Source organism: Bombyx mandarina, chromosome 22, assembly GCF_030267445.1.
Source record: "Bombyx mandarina strain Sakado chromosome 22, ASM3026744v2".
Lineage (NCBI taxonomy): Eukaryota > Metazoa > Arthropoda > Insecta > Lepidoptera > Bombycidae > Bombyx > Bombyx mandarina.
This window is the reverse complement of record NC_143228.1, coordinates 16,870,406-16,891,579: the sequence shown is the minus strand read 5'-3', so window position 1 is coordinate 16,891,579 and position 21,174 is coordinate 16,870,406. Positions and strand designations below refer to the sequence as shown.

General features: G+C 38.8%; 1 protein-coding gene across 2 annotated transcripts in view; it reads right to left on the bottom strand.

Moving 5' to 3' along the window:
- The window catches only part of MFS9 (major facilitator superfamily transporter 9), a 45,469-nt gene that overhangs the window by 17,708 nt on the left and 6,587 nt on the right, over window positions 1-21,174 (bottom strand). The gene's annotated exons all lie outside the window — the stretch shown is intronic.

Below are 21,174 nucleotides of genomic sequence, written 5' to 3'. Positions count from 1 at the left end.
AATTAACTTTACATTTAACGTAACATTTGTGTAAATTAAAAATATTACCAAATATGTTTTAAAAAGTTGAATGGTACCTACGGCTTTTTTCAAAATGATACCTGAAAAACACATTGACAAAATAGAACATTTTGAAGCGTTTTATCATTATATTATTATCGATATGTGAAAGGCTGATAGCAGATCAGATATGCACTATTTGCATAATATTTTATCGCCTATAAAACTTTGTATCGGTGGAGCAGACTCGCAATTGGAACAGGTATGTAAAAATATTTTTTTTTGTAATTTCAACATAATATTAATAACTTTTTCTTATTTTCACTAATTCCTAAAGGTAAATTTTTATTACCTATTTGGAACTAGATCTTTGCTTAAAACTTGTAAATTAAATACACATTTGTATTGTGTATATCCCTTATTGGAAAACTTAAGTGAATAAACTCTGAATCTTTTCATAACAATAGACAATATTTTAAATTCTAAAAACCATAAAATAGACAAGTACATTTTAAAACGATACCGATTACTATTACAAAATATGAAGAGCAGATTATTTTTGACAGTGGGAAACTTTGATTACAATATTAAATAATTTGATTACGTTTTAAAAAATATATATTTTAAAACAATAAATGTGCCCGCAAATAGATTATTCTAACTTCCTGTGCACACCTTAAATCTGAGATACTTAGTACTTACAGAGCACCCCGTATAAGAATTATAAGTTTCAAATGAAGCCTGGGTAGTTTCATGGAAAAAGAACCATTTGTAAAAATACTAAATAAATACATTTATGGTAGGCAGCGACTTCGCTGTTCCTCTGGCATTGTTAACGTCCATGAGCGACGGTTATCACTTAAAATCAGGTGGTCCGAAATCTCGTCTGCCTACAAAAGACAATAAAAAAATAATGCTTAATTAAGTTATGCCACAAATGATTAAATATAACTCTCAAGCCACAAGTACCCTGATAAGATTCCTAATCAACTGGCGCAATGTATTCATTATTAGCCGTATATAATTTTATCAGAACAGAACGTAAAAAATGAAAATATCATTCCTGTGTCTAATTTAATGAAATAACTAACTTTACGCATTCAACGGACGGAAGATAAAATATTCTCCCATGTTATGGATGCCAAAAATAAATGTGACGAGAACTGATCGAACCGGAAACCCGGAAACCGAATGTAATTAGCAGAGAAGCTGACTTCAACTTGCAATCGAAGCTGGACATCTGCGTGATTAGTAGCGTCGCTAATCCCTAAACATTAACCAGGCAAACAAAACTAAGCAAACTCAAAAGACTGCGGCTTCATTTTGCGCCTCCTATAAATTCCAATGCTGTGTTTTTTTCAAGTGTCTCATTTGAATAATTGTGGCTATTACGTATAAATCAATACACAAAATCGAAACAGAAAATAATCGTAAGAACGATTTTAGTACAATAATCGATATCGAGTCAAAATCAATGTTTAGGTTATTGTTTTATTTCATTACTAGCTTTTGCCCACGATTCCGTCCGCGTGGAATAGTTATTTTAGCATAACGTAAAAATTTACCCCAACTTCATTTACGTAAAAAGTGAAAATATTTTGAAACATTCTTTATTGGCGCTCCACTTGTGTTGGTCTTACTGTGATGGTATATAGCCTATAGCCTTCCTCAATAAATGGGCTAGGTAACATTGAAATAATTTTTCAGATCGGACTGGTAGTTCCTGAGATTAGCGCGTTCAAACAAACAAACTCTTCAGCTTTATAATATTAGTATTTTTTTATTTATTTTTTTATTGCCCTTGTAGGCAGACGAGCGTACGGCCCACCTGATGGTGAGTGGTTACCGTCGCCCATGGACTTCAGCAATGCCAGGGGCAGAGCCAAACCGCTGCCTACATAGTATAGATAAAATAAATGAAAAATCTCCGTGAACTGGCAAATGAATCAACATTTACAGAGCGACGTGTTAGATGTTACTAGCAAAGTCACTGTAGGTTGTAAGTAAACCGTTCATGGAGACGAAAATGTTGCAAAATTTATTTGCGTACCCAAGAATATTTATTGTTCAAGTTTCAATTTGCAAACCCGCAAAGCGAAAGCTAATAGTAGGCGGTCCCGCGTTGCAACTCACAACAGACCTTGAAAACACCGCGTGTTAGCTGAATTTAAATTGTAAATAAAATGTGCAACGCAAAAGGCATTAGTAAATTTGAATTCATTTGTTTTTAAATGTTATAGCCTCAAGAATCTCCACTGATGCCCGGTGTCCTTGTCAGGATCGAGTCTACCGGCTCCGATTAGAACTAACATTTAATAAAATCAAATATTTTTTTACTGCTTAGATGGGTGGACGAGATCACGGCCCACCTGGTATTAAGGGGTTACCGGAGCCCATAGACATCCATAACGTAAATGCCGCCACCCACTTTGAGACATGAGTTGTAAGGTCTCACTTTTTACAGTACAACGGCTGCCCCGCCATTCAAACCGAAACGCATTACTGCTTCACGGCAGAAATATGAATAATTCTAACAAGAATGCTAAAAATAATAACTATACGATTTCCTACTACCTATTACATATACTTAATGATTAAACTAATGGTTACCGGTTTGAAGGATATGACAGCTGTTATTCGTCGTTATAACGTCAGTTACTGGTGGTAGGACCTCTTGTGAGTCCGCGCGGGTGGGTACCACCACCCTGCCTATTTCTGCCGTGAAGCAGTAATACGTTTCGGTTTGAAGAGCGGGGCAACCGTTGTAGCTATACTTGAGACCTTAGAACTTATATCTCAAGGTGGGTGGCGCATTTACGTTGTGGATGTCTATGGGCTCCAACAACCATTTAACACCAGGTGGGCTGTGAGCTCGTCCACCCATCTAAGCAATAAAAACAGAAAAAAAGTTAAAAAACAAACTTGAAAAAAAAGTTATTGCAGGTTCGATTACTGAAGGTATAATGCCGGTTCCGCACAAATGTACGAAGCTCATGCGGGCCCAGTGATCTGAGATCCACAGCCGGATAATGTAATTGCGTAGCTATAGAAATCAGCAGAACATCTAAATATAAAAGTAATGTGGTATCATTATTTTTCCTGAGACAAACGTAAAATGAGAGTCAAAGTGCAGCGTAATATATTTTTGTTATCTATATTAGATAATATCTATATTAATACGTGAAGCAAATACCTTGTATCCCTTTTTACGAAAATTGCGCGGACGGAGGAATATGAAATTTCCCACACTTATAGAGAATATAGAGAAGGAGTGCAGAATGTTAATATTTTTTTAAATTATGCCTAAAAATACATTAAATCAATAAAAAAACATTACACACACTACCATGTACATATTTGACGCACACACGCATGCATACTATTTATTTATTGTCAAACTTTTGTTCTTGACGTCTGCGGTCAAATTGAGAATAGATTAAATATTGGTTGTCTTTATTAATATTTTCCTATAGTGTAGTCTTGTCGAAATTTGTGATTATAGAAGTATAATAGGCTTTGAAAATAGAATCATAATAGTGTACAAACTTACAGTTTCAATTAATTATAGTCGAATTTCGACTACTGCGGGACCGCTAGTATTTAATAAAAGTACTAGGCAGGTAGGTTTGTATTCTTTAAGAGCTTTGACGAGTTCGTTTCTGGGCGATTGAATGCTTGTAATTGAATTAAGCGCCAGATAAAAGGCATAAATATGTACATAATATCATTTTTACATTCACCAGAGCGTGGTTCCGTAATAGATTTATTGAAAAAAGGTAAAAGCAATATTTTACAAAAACAATTGATCGATATGAATGAAGAAAAATCTTCAGCTCAGTACATGTACGATTATTATGATATTATTATTATTTTTTAGTTAACAAACTCTTTTCCGTGTGTTTACCTATTATTAATCTGAGTCACTGACAACTTGCAATTTCCAAGTTTTATTTTTATTTTTTTATTGCTTAGATGGGTGGACGAGCTCACAGCCCACCTGATGTTAAGTGGTTACTGGAGCCCATAGACATCCACAACGTAAATGCGCCACCCACCTTGAAATACAAGTTCTAAGGTCTCAAGTATAGTAACGACAGCTGCCCCACCCTTCAAACCGAAACGCATTACTGCTTCACGGCAGAAATAGGCAGGGTGGTGGTACCCACCCGCGCGGACTCACAAGAGGTCCTACCACCAGTAAAAAATCCCCATTATGCTTCTTCAGCACATTAATATATTTCAGAACGGTGTGCTTAGTGCGAGTTTTTTAACGTTCTCGATAGCGTAAAAGTTAACTCTTTGTATGGAGTTGAAACCTTTGCCTACGTTTGCCGCTAGGGGCGCTGTTCCAACTGCATACAAATTTGAGTTAACTTTTACGCTATCGAGAACGTTAAAAAACTCGCACTAAGCACAGAGTTCACCACGTTTACGTCTAAGGTCACCCTTAACGAAATCAACTCGTGATCAATCGCAACCAAACCAATATAAGTTATTGTACCGTACTTATCGTAGCCACCACTATCCTGCCTATTTCTACTCGTATATTCATGTCAGACAGAGGTAATGACAAAGCAAAATGTGGCTTTACAAGCCTCTGTACGAAATCACGTTGGTGCCAAAGATCGCCACCTGTAGAAATAACTTACGATACAATGTAAGTAATGCATTCCATTAGGTACTTACACAATGAGAAGTCTTAATCAATGGCCCTGGGGGTACAGTCTGAACGGCGTCCGATCTTTTATAGGTTGATATATAAAGTTTTACTAAGTTCACTTTTCTCGGCTAAAATTCAAAGTGTTAGTAATTGAGTTCTTTTTTAAATATATTTTGGCGCAGATAACTAATCCCGGTCTACCTGCTGTAAAGTTGTTACCGGAGTAGATCAGGGGGTTCTGCTATTTAGGCCGACATCTCACACCGGTGCCATTTATGTGTAGGAAAATGCGTAGTTTTTGTCGACAAAATTTTGCTTTGCTTTTAATGATACACCAATGGGCAGCTTTATCATAAAATATAAAGAGACCACTTGAAGATAATCCGGTAAATAGCTTCTCTATGTTATGAGTACAACAGTCACACAGTCAACAGAAAAACGGGTAAGATAAAATAGTGTTTACCTAAATTTTGTTTCGTATTAACGATTTCTAGTAAAGAGAATAAAATATTAACCTTGTATAAGAATGGTCGTATTATTTGAGAAGAATAAAGGGTGCGTGTTTTGGGGTACAGAATCTTCGGATCCGTCAAGAACATCAGTATTTTGTAGATTGGAAACTTACAAAAATCTTTCAATTGGTAGGACAAAAGAAGGCTGTGAAGGAAAGTAAGTTTTGTGATCTTTCGAGTTCATACAAACAACCACAAATACACAAACAGTTTTGTCAACTCCATCTCGCTGTTCAACTTTCAACATTTCGAGTAAGGTACCTCTGCGAATTTCGTCATAACGGACAACCGTCGCCCGTTTGCCCCGAGTTCGATTTTAGTTCGATAAAATGACATCTCTTTTTGAATAAAGATTTTACTCTTTTTTTTTCTCCTACCTATGCCGATAGCCTTGAGAGGCTATTTCAGCTTCGCCCTAACGTGTAGGTGAGCTCACGGGGCTCAAACCGGAGTGGTGCTAACACTGGCCCTAGCAAGAACAGTGCTTCGCAGAATCTAACATCGGATCGGAAACGCGACCCACTGAGAAGATCCGGCCAGAAACTTAGTGGGCTGTGTCTATAGGTTAATTCGCTCATCAAGCCCTTCTTCGCAAGCGACAGGTTCGACGAGGACGGTGACCGGTACCTGTGGTACTTAAAAGCACCGTTAATGGATCGGGAGGATCCGTAATGACGTGTCTTGGGCTTTAATCTTTGAAGTTCTTTCTTTGATCACCATTTCAGTATCATCACAATGTGAACTAAAACGGAAACATTACGTCTTACTCGACAAGAATTATCAGACATTCATCTCTTACGCACACGTCATTAACTTCCCCGTGGTTGAATTAATCTGATTGCAACCGTGAGATTCGACAGTGTCAACCGACCTAATTAGGTTGTGACCCAATTGCTGTTTTAATGCATTCTTGATGACATTTCATTTTATTTGATCGACAGAATACCTGATTGTTTTCTGTGTTATAATTACAAGTATATTAATTCAGTTTAAAGTTTATTTAACTTAAGTTCAAACTCGTCTGCGCGCGCTAGCAAAGAGCTCGAGTGAATTGGAATTTCACATTTTTATTTGCAGCTTTTGCTGCTCAGATTTGCTGAGGGTAATTTTGAAAATGATCTACGTACCAAACGATCTATCTACATAGGTAACCACTAAGTTAGATTTAGAATACTAATTACGTATATTTTTTAATTTCCATATTTTTATTTCATTTTATGAAGGTAACACTATTTTATCAGAGGGTACACAGGACTTTTTGGCGGGAACGCGAGGAGTGAAGTTGTGTGATTTGTTTTATTTTGTCTATTTAGTGTTTCTTCAGGTTTAAATGTGTAATAATGGGGGTTTATTAACTGTTTAATATCTGTGAAAGTGCACAAATGTGGGAAAATGAAACAAAGCTGCTGGACGTAACTTCTCGGGTTCTTCCAAAAAGTCCACTGAAAAAATCTCAGTAAATGACCACCATTTTACTGCGATTATATTTCATCCCATATCATCTCATTTCATTAAATTTCATCCCAGTTGATTAATGTCTCAAATTAATCATCTTCATTTCATTTCACTCCATATTATCATTTTTCATAAAATTAAGAAAATAAAGTAAAATAAGACATGACTTAAAGGTCTTAGTTACCAGGTCATAAAATCTCTTAAAAAAAAAAAAAAAAAGAGGGTACACACTATCAAAATTCAGGGAACGCATAACAGCAATTATTGCCAATAAATAAATGTTTATAACCTAGTATGTAGGTACCAATTTTCTATCAAACGCAGTGGTGTTCTTTACAGAAACCTTCAATCTATGTTGGCGTACGTAACCCGACAATACCACAATGTAAGCGTACACAAGACTGTATGATATTTTCCTTTCACATTCGAGGCTGCACACACAAAGCACTTCATTGCGGCAACGAATGCGACCACCTTCGGTTGAGCAATGCGGAAACTAGAATATGAAACAAGTTTAATAAAAAGTCGTTTATGGAGGAAACGCGTCTGCGTTAAGTGGCCCACAAACCTATTTCCCTACCTGGATTCCTCCCATTCTCGAGCTAATCTTTTATTCGATACCATTCTGCAACAGCAGCAGATTCCGCATACCACTCTAAAGCCTTATTTCTAGCAAGCATATTTTATTACTAAAATAAAAGAAATATAACAAAATCGATTAAATCTTTATAATGTTATTTTAATTTCGATTGTTCTTTTCATCCGTTTTTCAGGGAGGATAGGTTCCGGAAAGCAATTTATATTTTTAAATGTATTCTACAATTATTGCCATAATTTTTTCTATTGAAGAATATATTTTTTTACTATTCGATACCTTATTATCTACAGCCCAAGAATTCATAAGTTTTGGACAGTAGCTCTAAATCCCGCATTTCATATTTGTTGCATTTTGATTCTGCCGAATTCAATTATGTAATAAACATATATCTAACTTTAGTAGTCTTTCAAGCTAATAGTTGGCAATAAATCGGTATTTTATGTTGATATTGCTATGCTGTTAAAATCTTTGTGTAACGAAAACAAACCAATCCCTTAGGGGCGGTCCAAGGGTAGTACCAACAAGAAAGCGACCATGGCAATATAATTTATTACAATAAATCAAGTTACGAAAATAAAATAAGTACAAACAAAGCCTCTTTAACTTGTTCATGAAACCAGATTCGTGAAATATTTCTAAATTTCAAGCAGTGTGCGCGTGTCTATCATAGCATAATATTATTATTTATCATAGCATAGCATAATACTATAACATAAAAAATTAAGAAGTTCACTCAAACTTTGTGAGCACTATTGAGCAGTTAGTTATCTTGGGCCAATGTTTTGATACATAAAAATATCTAGCTCAGTTACTGTTGGATCACAAGTCAATATAGTAATTACACATATAACAAACTTATTAATTTAAATGAATACACTAATATTATTATCAATATTGTCGTCCATAATTATTATAAAATATTTTTTTGTATCTCAGGAATGTGGACAAGATTTTTTTTTTTTTTTGGTCAGGAGGAAATCGCCGGATTTCCGCCCTTTTCTGGGGATACTGGGCAGGGTATGTCAGAGTCGAACTGACTAAAACCTCCTGTCGCTCAACAACCAACGTCCAAACCTCGCATGAGACAGAACTCATGACAAGGCAAAGGGGGGAAAGTGAAGCGTTTAGTGCGGAGCACATCTCTCCCATCACCCTCCCCCTCGGGACGTCGGACTGGCGGTTGTCGGCGCCACGACCACCAGCCCTCTCGGTCGGCAGACTGTCCGAAGCCCGCCTAGACGGCGCCGGTTAGAGTGGGTTACCCTACGGAATACCCCGCTGGGCCAGAACCAGCGTGGGTCGAGGATAGCCGGCCTTCCATCACCCGGATACTCTTGCGTAAAACGCGTGCAGAGCAGCTTGCACGTCGTCTTCTTAGGCCCCCTCGCCGGTCCCCAGACCGACATGTGAGGGGACCCGAAACACTTAGAGGGCCAGGGCTTGGGCGAGATCCGCCTCCCTGGCCCCCGCCCGACGGCGGCGGGATTGTGCGTCTCTCACGCGCCCCGCCGCCTCCTTCTGCGAGATGGTGCACTCGCAGAAGTCGAGCATCGCCTTCCACGACTCGTCGTCGCCGAGCATCGATGCCACAACACTCGGCAACGACAAGTCGGTTCCTATTTTTGCGACGAGGACACGGCGCCACCCCTCCCATGCGGGGCAGGCAACGAGCGTATGCTCTGCCGTGTCCAAGTCGCAACCACAATGGTGGCACTCTGCCGTCGGCTCGGCTGTGATCCGGTGCAGGAACTCACCGAAACAACCATGCCCAGTGAGCACCTGCGTGAGCCGGAAAGTGAGGCGTCCTCTGTCACGATTCACCCAATCCACAAGGACCGGGCGAATCGCCTCGACGGTCCTACGACCAGCCGAAGGATCAGCCAGCCGTCTGGACCATGACTCCAGCACGGGCCGCCGAGATTGGCCCCTCCGCGCTCTGACCACACTGGGGCCGGGACGCGCCACGCCCCGGGCACGAAGGTCAGCCCGCCACTTATAGTCAGCGGCGAGCGCCTCCGCTTCCAGAACCCAGGGCGGCGTCCCAGCCAGTACACACACCGCCTAGGAATGTGGACAAGATAGGACCATAATAACAAATTACATTATTATATTTGCAACGTTTCGGTCTTTTATTAGACCTTCATCAGGCATCTGAAAATTACACATATTGATAACCAACAATATAAGTGTTTTTTTTTTTTATATTGTTGGTTATCAATATGTGTAATTTTCAGATGCCTGATGAAGGTCTAATAAAAGACCGAAACGTTGCAAAAACACTAATAGTATTAAAGTAATTACTGCCATATGTCAAATTTTGGTTCACGAACTCAATAATAAGTATCAACAAGTACCTAGATATTTTACTGAACTATATTTTACTAGATGGTACTTGACAATTGAATACAATATAAATAGATACTTATGTACGTGTTTTAAGAAACGATCTATTTATTATTATATTTGAATGAAAAAAAATGACGCTTTTCTGTAATCGTTCGGTTTTACTACCCGTTGAATTGTTTTACTGGTGACTTTAAATAATATCGGTTCGATTCATAAGTAAACTCATAAGAAAAACCTTCAAATCAAAAATGACCGAGTTGCCTAACGAACTCTGGAAATGATCTCTTTCAATCCCACAACACAAAACCGAAATAAGAACGACCTAAAATACAATCATTTTACAACCAGACTTACTTTTATTGAGTCATAAAAGGGATTTTGAGATGTCATTATTTGAACAGTCGTTCTGTAAACTATAAAGTTTTTTTAAGTCCTCAAGTAGATAGGCCTATCTGTAAACTTACACTGGTAGACGAAACATTATCTGACGTGTGAATAGCTACACTTAAACTACATCTTGGTTGGTTGAATGTAAGTAGGAGAGAGGCACAGGTGATTTAGGCATGTATTTTTGGTAACGCCCTGAATTTAGAATTTAGTTTATCCAAGTTCTTTCTATAGGTAGGAGTCAGTGGCGTTGAGAACTAAACGGTAGAAGGACAAAAGATTAAGGGTTGCATGGATAAATTCAAAACATTATAGAAATAGATATTGAATTCTCCGCACCTTTAAAGGACCATTCAGTGTCTCCCAGTGGCCACCTCAGATGTCGTAAGCTCTGTAATTAGTTTCAAGACAAAGTGACGTTTTTTTTTATTGCGCTTGTAGGCAGACGAGCATATGGCCCACCTGATGGTGAGTGGTTACCGTCGCCCATAGACTTCAGCAATGTCATGGACACAGCCAAGCCGCTGTCTACGCTTAACAAAATTGTCATTTAAGTATATAATTGGCATGACAAAACAATGTTAGTAGGATCCTAAAATCGACAATGTGTACCTGCAGAATTGTCTACCACCATCCAATCCCTTGGAAACGCAATGATGTTAAAGAATAGCCTTCAATAACTTTATCTTCCTCAACTCGGCTCTCAAGGTAGGCCGCGGCTTTAAGCTGCGTTGTCTAATCTTACTCGCAAGGTCATTGTTCCATCTGTGTTAATGAAAAACCTTTTTTTTATTGTATCATGAAATTCTGTACTCCATTTTACTTAACTGTCCGAATAAAACAATTTAGTTGAACGATAAAAACAAGAAGAAAAATCTGCGTGTCGTGAGGGTTTGTACGAAGGGCGAGCTTATCCTTATCATAATGTAGGTCACACTCATTTTTTACGACTTGAATCTAAAATAGGGACTAGACGAAATAGTCTTCTAGCAAAACTTTTCTGTCTGTAATATTATTTACACAGACACGTTTGGAGCTGAGTATAATAATAGAAAGCCACATTACGCCCCAGAATCAAGTGTATCTTAATATGGCGGAGGATCGATAGGTTAGGTTTCCAGTTATTGAAATTGTAGTACGTACTTTCTCATCGTTCTCTTGTATTTTTTATATTCCTATAACTTTAATTTGCAACATAGCTTTCCTATTAGTTCCACCTTTTCCTAGATTTGATGACGTCAAAACGGAGGGTTTTAGAGCTGTAAGCCACAACTGCGATACATGTTTCCCACAAAATCGAAGGGACAGAGGACCCGCAATGTTTATTCACAAATTTCCGTACTATTCCTTGTTTTAATCACAAATAAATGACAGTTTAACATGCTCAACTAAAAAGTAGATGATTTTATAAGTTAAAATATAGTGATTAAGAACAAAATAATTTTATCGTAAAAATAAGTGAAGTGCTTTTTAAAATATTGATGGAAATTAAATTTATCATCCTAAAAGTATTATGCCATTATATCATTATAGCATAGTATTATGTCTATAGTAGTATTTTGAACACAGCAATGCTAGCACTGATTAACGGTAGGATAGAATGTTATAATATCTTACAAAAAAAAAATGAAACTATCAAAAATACTTTAAAGTATCTGTTAAGTTATCTGTGTATCGATTATTCTCAGAACGTGTTAGTGACATATCAATGTTTATCTAACCAGCCTAATTACATATTGATGAATTATTTTAGGTTAATTGTTGAATAAACCAACAGAAAAAAATTAGAACAAAAAACTTTCTCAGCAATTTAGGCGTAGTTAATTAATTTAAGAAACGCTTGAACATTTACATTTAATTCGGTAGTTTAATTAAATAATTAATTAATTAATTTGAGAAATTAAAGGGTTTCTCATTTTTTATTGCCGCAGTTGATAAGGCAAACGTCTTTCCGGCTTGGCGGCTATACAGTGACCATGAAAACCCTAAGGATCCAAACCCTCAAAAATTATAAAATCGCGTTAACAAATATTTTAAGTCATTATTGCGGAAAACCAACAGTACACCAAGTAATTCCTGCTATTAAACTCAATACTGAAGACGTGCTTAGCAATTTTCAATCTTGTTTTCGCAAGATACACTTTTTTGAAGACTAATGGTGCTATCCTGTGGGGTTTTCACAAAATCTACCTCTGCATCGCTTTAGATCTCCAAAGGTGAGTTATAAATTTGAATTTAAGAAAGAGTGGAATTGTATAATGCTACGAGGGCGGCACTGAAAATTTCGGGAATTAACGAAGTGACACAACATTACTATGTAAAAATGTATTTATTGCTTTTCGAAGTATTCTCCGCGAAATTTGACACATTTTTCCATACGATGGAACCAATCATTGAAGCAACCATTCCATTCGGAAGTTGGGGTCTCCAAAATGGCCGTTTTGTAGGCTTCCACGGCTTCTTCAGGTGATGAAAATCTCTGTCCACGCAATTTATTCTTTATTTTAGGGAAAGTATAGAAATCATTAGGGCTTAGGTCGGGGCTGTACGGCGGATGGTCTAATAATTCTATGTTTTCTTGCTCGAAAAACTCTTTTGTTCTGTGCGCGGTGTGAGAACTCGCATTGTCGTGATGGAGGATCATGCGGCGGTTGCAGTTCTCTTTACGGAGTTCAGAAACGACCTGTGGCAAACAAATGCTAGCATACCATTCTGCATTAATCGTTCTTTGTCCCTCAAGAGGAATAGTCGTAACGTGGCCGATTTTGGAGACAAACGTGGCCACCATTTTTTTTGCAGCACTCCGTGAACGAACAATTGTTGTTGGCTTTAACTCATTTTCGAACATCCAAACTCGTGACTGGTTTTTTGTTTTGGGTTCGTACGCGTATATCCAGGATTCGTCACCTGATACAATGTTGTATACAGCATTTGAGGATCCTGCGTGGAATCTTTCGAGAGTTCTGACGCACCAAGTAACGCGAGCCGCTTTTTGCTCTTCACAGAGCGAATGCGGTATCCATCGGGAAAACAACTTTTTTACACCTAATTGTTCATGCAAGATTATTTGTATTTGACTCATGCCAATGTCTAAAGTTGCCTGAATTTCGCGGTATGACACATGTCGATCTTCCTCAATCAGCTTACGCACAGCATCAACATTTTCTTGGGTGACTGCAGTTTTTGGACGACCTTGACGGGGATCATCACTGAGCTTGACACGTCCACGTTGAAACTCAGCAAACCAGCGATAAATTGTGGTTTTGGATGGGGCTTCATCCCCAAATGCAGAAATCATCCGGTCAACACACTGTTTTTGTGTTAAACCACTTCGAAAGTCATAATAAATCATCGCTCTTGAATTTTCTCCAGTCAATTCCATTTTCTCAACGACTAAACAAGTTTGACAAAAACTCATGACAAGACCGAGAATCTTTTTTTAAATAAATATGGTATTCGAATATGGTATAATGGTATTCGATTTTTAAAACCAAGGAGTTTTCAATTAAAAAGATTTTAATATGACACGAACAGTGGAAATATTACATTCCCGATACTTTTAGTGCAGCCTAGTAAACTTAGAAAGCTGCTTACAGTTTTATACCTACTAGTGGCCCCGCAGTAGTCGAGATTCGACTATAATTAATTAGGATTGTAAGTTTGTACACTATTATGATTGTATTTTATACATCTATAATCACAAATTTCGCCAAGACTACACTATAAAAATATTTACAAAGACAAACAATATTTAATCTATTCTCAATTTGACAACAGACGTCAAGAACAAAAGTTTGACAATAAATAGTATGCATGCGCGTGTGCGTCAAATACATGGTATGTAGTGTGTGTAATGTTTTCTTTATTGATTTAATGTATCTTTTATGCATTATTTAAAAAAAAAATTAGCATTGTGCACTTCTTCTCTATATTCTCTATAAGTTTGGAAAATTTCATACTCCTCCGTCCGCGCAATTTTCGTAAAAAGGGATACAAAGTTTTTGCTTCACGTATTAATATATAGATTCGAAATTACATTGTTCAATTTGTCATTTGTCTTGTTGAAATTACATTGTCACAGTTACATTGAAATCGAATCAAATAATAAGAGCATATTAATACGGGATAAATTATTTACATGAAGTATGTTATTCGTGAAATTTCTGGGAATTTTTCTGGTAATGATAACGTTTTGTAGCGGAATTTCCGCAACATGTTTACGGAAATGAGTAACATTCTTAGGGTCATTTGTTATATGTATAGCATCATGGGACGATAATGACTGTGAATCATTATTTCGTTAGATAACCCAAAGGAAAAAAAAATGTCAAATATAATACTGAAATATCAAAATTTTCTCAACGGTATATGTTTGATTTTATTTTCATTGTTCAATCTCTTCGAAGTTTCTGGAACATATTTTAGCATTTAGTGTATTTTGATTTTGTTTTGAAAAAATGAGGCAATAATTATTGTTCGTTTACGCAATAATAATAAAAATAATATGAAGCCGCTTGTATGAGATCAGGAAATAAGAAGGTCGTGTCACAAAATTATAATTAGGACAAGTATGTTTATTATTGTATTATAATGTATTTATATGTATGAGAGACGTGATAGACCTTTAACAATTATATGTTCTATAGTTATAACACAATAACAAACGCGGGGACGTGTTTTGGATTTAACACTTTCGTTCTGGAAAATTCGGTCTGAAAAATGAACTCCGTTGTTAAATCAACAAATCGACAAATAAAAAAAATAAAATAAAAAAGATAAAATAAAAAAAAGTTATTCAACATAAATTAAAGTAAACACTTGTTGAACGTCAAAAAGAACTACCGCCAATTCACAAAAACTAGCCTCCGTCCTGAGAAGAACTGGCAAGAAACTCAGCGGGCATGTCTTTTTTTGAAATGTTATTAAGTATAGTTTTTTTTTATTTTTTTTTTAATATTCATTCAAGGTAAGAATAGCTTGATATCTATCTATCTTTCAGCCCACAGACGTCCACTATTGGGCATAGGCTTCCCCTAAGCCTCGCCACAACGACCGGACTTGCGCCGCCTGCGACAAGCGGATTCCCGCGAGCCTCAACAGATCGTCGTCCCCTTCGTGGGAGACCTACCCACGTAGCAATATATGTAGCTTGCTATGTTACGACTATTCCTCTTGAGGGACAAAGAACGGTTAATGCAGAATGGTATGCTAGCATTTGTTTGCCACAGGTCGTTTCTGAACTCCGTAAAGAGAACTGCAACCGCCGCATGATCCTCCATCACGACAATGCGAGTTCTCACACCGCGCACAGAACAAAAGAGTTTTTCGAGCAAGAAAACATAGAATTATTAGACCATCCGCCGTACAGCCCGACCTAAGCCCTAATGATTCTATACTTTCCCTAAAATAAAGAATAAATTGCGTGGACAGAGATTTTCATCACCTGAAGAAGCTGTGGACGCCTACAAAACGGCCATTTTGGAGACCCCAACTTCCGAATGGAATGGTTGCTTCAATGATTGGTTCCATCGTATGGAAAAATGTGTCAAATTTCGCGGAGAATACTTCGAAAAGCAATAAATACATTTTTACATAGTAATGTTGTGTCACTTCGTTAAGTCCCGAAATTTTCAGTGCCGCCTAGGTATATATTTTAAGGAGTTTAATGTATTCGATAACAAGAGTTAACTTACCTAACAGAACTAATCAATTTTAATTTATTAAAATACTCAGGCTTTGTCTAAAAAAGTATAAAATATGCATTTCTAAGCAACACAATTTGGAAAAAGGAAATGTTGTCATACATGTAATATGCCGTAGTTTGATATGATGCATCGCATCGCAGTCCGCAGCCACCGACGCGTCGTCCCGTCCTCCTGGTGCCAGCGCGCTAGAGTGACGGTAGCGTGCGGCGCAGCCTCAACCCCCTTAGGTCGCTCCGTGACCATCACCGGGAGGAGACTGCCTCCTCATAGGGGCCGGAGCAGGACAAACGCCCTCCTCCGAACCCCGGCACGGCGCCGAGAGGGAAGAAGAGCTCTCCCTCTCCCGTTCCGCCGCCTCCTTCTGCGAGATGGTGGACTCGCAGAAGTCGAGCATCGCCTGCCAGGACTCGTCGCTGCCGAGCATCGTAGCCATGACGGTCGGAAGCGACAAGTCCGGAACCTATAGCTTGCTATATATATTGTTTGACGTGATACCTATAGCTTGTCGTAGCAATATATAATTCTTACAAAGTACTACAAAGCTTTTCCAGTTTGTTTCTTCTCTTCACTAAATTAGCCCTAGTATAGCACTGACCGCCATAATACATTGACAGGTTCAATACTTGAAATAATAAATAAATGTATGAGTAATTTTAAAGATTGAATGTTATTAAGTAAATCGGACGAATATTAAGTAAACCGGAATTATATAATATTAAGTAAACCGGAAGAATCCAAAAGGTAGACGTTAAAGGAACCAGATCTTCCGGTGTCTTACTTAATATGGGTGTTCCTCAGGGTTCCATATTGGGTCCCTTCCTATTTCTTGTATATATCAATGATTTACCTAAGTTTATTGAAACCCGTCACGAGGTCGTATTATTCGCTGATGATACATCATTATTGTTTAAAATTAAACGACATTTGGAAGATTATGACGATGTGAATGATGCTATCTCGCGCGTGGTACATTGGTTTAGTGTTAATAATCTGTTATTAAATAACAAAAAACAAAATGTATAAAATTTACCACACCTAATGTTAGACAAGTTGACACTAATATTACTGTAAGTGGAGAGACACTGGAGCTTGTGGATTCGACAGTTTTTCTTGGTATAACAGTTGATTCTAAGCTGCAGTGGGGTCCTCACATATGCAAGTTAGCGAGTAGGCTTAGTTCTGCAGCGTTTGCGGTAAAAAAAATACGAATGTATATTAATGAAGATACGGCACGCCTGGTTTATTTTAGTTATTTTCATAGTGTTATGTCCTATGGCATTTTGCTATGGGGCAATGCTGCCGATGTCGAAACGATTTTCATCCTGCAGAAGAGGGCTATTCGTGCTATTTATAATATGCACCCGAGGGAATCCTTGAGGGACAAGTTTAAGGAAATCAAAATTCTAACTTTAGCGTCCCAATACATTTTTGAAAATTTATTGTACGTGCGTAAAAACATTGAAGAATTCCCCAGAGTCTGCGATTTGCACAATGTGAACACTAGGAACAAACATAGGCTTGCGTTGCCGGCGGCTCGAATTAAGAAAATAAGCAACTCTTTTAGGGGGCTGGGTGTACAGCTTTTCAACAAGATCCCACTAAACGTTCAACTACTACCTGTTCATAGATTTAAGAAAACTGTTAAGGAACGTTTGTGCAACAAGGCGTATTATAAAGTTAAGGATTATTTACTAGATGGCACTACGTGGGAATGAGGCGCTCGCTCCTGGCCTTTTCATTTTTAATTATTATTATGATTTAATTGTATTTTTTTGACTTGTTTTTTCTTTTATTGTGAATATTTCTATTTATTTAAAAAAAAAGAAAATATTTGAGAAAAAACAAAAAAAAAAAGCCCGCTGAGTTTGTTTCGCCGGTTCTTCTCAGGACTGTGGCTTTTTTTTGGAACCGGTGGTAGAGTTAACATTGTTATTTGTATTTTGACATTCAACAAGTGTGTCATACTGACATCTAAGTTGAAATAAATGATTTTGAATTTGAATTTGAATTTAAATCAGGACTTGAGAAAAAAAAAGTCAAGAATAACTTATCAATAATATGTTTACTTAGTGAGCATCGCTTTAAAATGCCAATAACCGAGGCTTTACATAAAGACTGCCGAGGGCAGGAAGACGTGGAGAAGCATAGTTCAAGCTAGACACGCTCTTCAGCAATAAAGACACCGACTCAGAAGATAAACTGTCTAGTGAATAAATGCCGAACTTCCACGCTGACTATGAAATTGCTGAATGTATTTGCGGAAACAATTCGCCCGCAACTAATCGCAATTTGGTACTAATTATTACTGGTGGTAGGACCTCTTGTGAGTCCGCACGGGTAGGTACCACCGTCCCGCCTATTTCTGCCGTGAAGCAGTAATGCGTTTCGGTTTGAAGGGTGGGGCAGCCGTTGTAACTATACTGAGACCTTAGAACTTATATCTCAAAATGTGTGGCGCATTTACGTTCTAGATGTCTATGGGCTCCAGTAACCACTTAACACCAGGTGGGCTGTGAGCTCGTCCACACATCTAAGCAATAAAAAAAAAAACCTAAGTATGAAAGTAAGATATCTTCTCTGAATTGCTCACGACAGAAATTTTTCTATTCAATCGGATAAAAGATGCTTGACGCGTGGAATACGAAAGAACAAACGTTCATTTGTCCACCTTTATTAGACTACACTAGCGACCCGCCCTCGCTTCGCTTCGGAAACATTAAAACACACATGAAACCAAAAAAATAAAAAAAATAAAAAAAAAAAGTAGCCTATGTTCATCAGGGACAATGTCGGCTTCTAATGGAAAAATAATTTTTCAAATCGGTCAGTAGTTTCGGAGCCTATTCGAAACAAACAAACAAACAAATCTTTCCTCTTTATAATATTAGTATAGATTAACGGCTTTTTAGCTATTCCAAAAATTGCCGGTTAATTAAAAATTAATATAGACACATAGCTGGATGAACGCCTCCATTTACTCACCACGACTTAAGAGTTTTTTTTATATGCTTTACTAATTTATCTAATAAAGACGTAGAGAATTCAAATTCAGATATCCACAATGATTTTAAATTTGAAACGGTCACATTCACTTTTTAAGTCTCTTGAAGGAGTTTTTAATTCCGACCGTATTTTTTCTCAATCTCGCTACAGCTAACGCAACATGCTTCGCACAGAATATTAATTACATTAACTTGTAACTTATTTCACCGCTGACGTACAATACCAGAGAGTTGTACTAAATAATATTGTGAAATGCCAGCCCTTTCGTTGATTCAATGGAAACGCTTTTAAAGTATTATGGTGCTACAAAAGACGAGGATTCGGAGAAAAAGTTAGTCATACGCTGCTGAGGCCTGGTATCACCTGTTGTCGCGGTCCCAGCGATCTAGGTTGCAGGCCCAGCAGAGTCTTTGCCTCCGTACAATCGTCGGGGTCGGGCGATACTTCAGAAATGACGTCACCGCCCGGGACCTAGGTGTGGAGTCGCTCAGGGAGTTCGTGACTAGGCTCGCTCGTAATATATACGAGCGAGTCGAAAATGGCCCCCATGAGCATCTCCACAACATAGCCCCGCTACACACCAGGCCACACGATGGTACGGCGTTGCCGCGGGAGCTACTGGTACCCCCGACGATCGTTCGGAGATAAAGCTCCTCGCCGGCTGTAAGGCCGGGGAGGACCTATGAGCGCCCCTCTCGGAGCTGAGTTTCGTCAGCCTCTTGTCCCACATGCCTCTTGCCCATTTGGCGGGTCCCTCGTATGGGGACCACGGCTGCGACCCGTAGCTGCAGCCTCATTTCCATTGGGGGCTTAGTCCCTACCCCCACCCCCTTTAGGGATGGGGTTTCTCATACCCGCTAGTCCTCTCCCCCATCAATATTGTAAATGATGGGGAGAGGGGGAGAGGACTCTAGCGTGGAGTGCGGATTCGCTCTCGCCCCCATATTGGGTTATCTTAGGTTAAGTTACATTAGGTTAAGGCTTAGGTGTGACGGCGCGCGCTGCCCCGGCACTCCAGGTAGTGCAGGAGCGGCGCGTTGCCGTCACTTTGCTCTAATTTACATTAAGTTAGGCTAAGTTAGGTTCCGGACTTGTCGCTTCCGACCGTCATGGCTACGATGCTCGGCAGCGACGAGTCCTGGCAGGCGATGCTCGACTTCTGCGAGTCCACCATCTCGCAGAAGGAGGCGGCGGACCGGGAGAGGGAGAGCTCTTCTTCCCTCTCGGCGCCGTGCCGGGGTTCGGAGGAGGGCGTTTGTCCTGCTCCGGCCCCTATGAGGAGGCAGTCTCCTCCCGGTGATGGTCACGGGGCGACCTAAGGGGGTTGAGGCTGCGCCGCACGCTACCGTCACTCTAGCGCGCTGGCACCAGGAGGACGGGACGACGCGTCGGTGGCTGCGGACTGCGATGCGATGCATCATATCAAACTACGGCATATTACATGTATGACAACATTTCCTTTTTCCAAATTGTGTTGCTTAGAAATGCATATTTTATACTTTTTTAGACAAAGCCTGAGTATTTTTGTTGGCTTTAACTCATTTTCGAACACCCAAACTCGTGACTGGTTTTTTGTTTCGGGTTCGTACGCGTATATCCAGGATTCGTCACCTGATACAATGTTGTATACAGCATTTGAGGATCCTGCGTGGAATCTATCGAGAGTTCTGACGCACCAAGTAACGCGAGCCGCTTTTTGCTCTTCACAGAGCGAATGCGGTATCCATCGGGAAAACAACTTTTTTACACCTAATTGTTCATGCAAGATTATTTGTATTTGACTCATGCCAATGTCTAAAGTTGCCTGAATTTCGCGGTATGTCACATGTCGATCTTCCTCAATCAGCTTACGCACAGCATCAACGTTTTCTAGGGTGACTGCAGTTTTTGGACGACCTTGACGGGGATCATCACTGAGCTTGACACGTCCACGTTGAAACTCAGCAAACCAGCGATAAATTGTGGTTTTAGATGGGGCTTCATCACCAAATGCAGAAATCATCCGGTCAACACACTGTTTTTGTGTTAAACCACTTCGAAAGTCATAATAAATCATCGCTCTTGAATTTTCTCGAGTCAATTCCATGTTCTCAACGACTAAACAAGTTTGACAAAACCTCGTGACAAGACCGAGAATCTTTTTGTAAATAAATAAATGGTATTCGATTTTTAAAACCAAGGAGTTTTCAATTAAAAAGATTTTAATATGACAGGAACAGTGGAAATATTCCATTCCCGATACTTTTAGTGCAGCCCTCGTATTGTGTCAAGGATTACTTCAAGTTAAGGAGTTACTAAGCAGCAGCCCTTCATGCGGCCAATGGTCGGAGGCGCTGGCGGGACATCATAAGGAGTAAAATCATGTCGAATTATAATGGTCACGACCCTCAGCAGTGAGGAAACGACGCGAGGAGGAGGAAGCAGCAGCCGTATCCACACTTAACCATACAATATATATTTTTCTTTATTTTATTGATATTGTAAATGTGTAAGTGTGTTTGTTTGTCT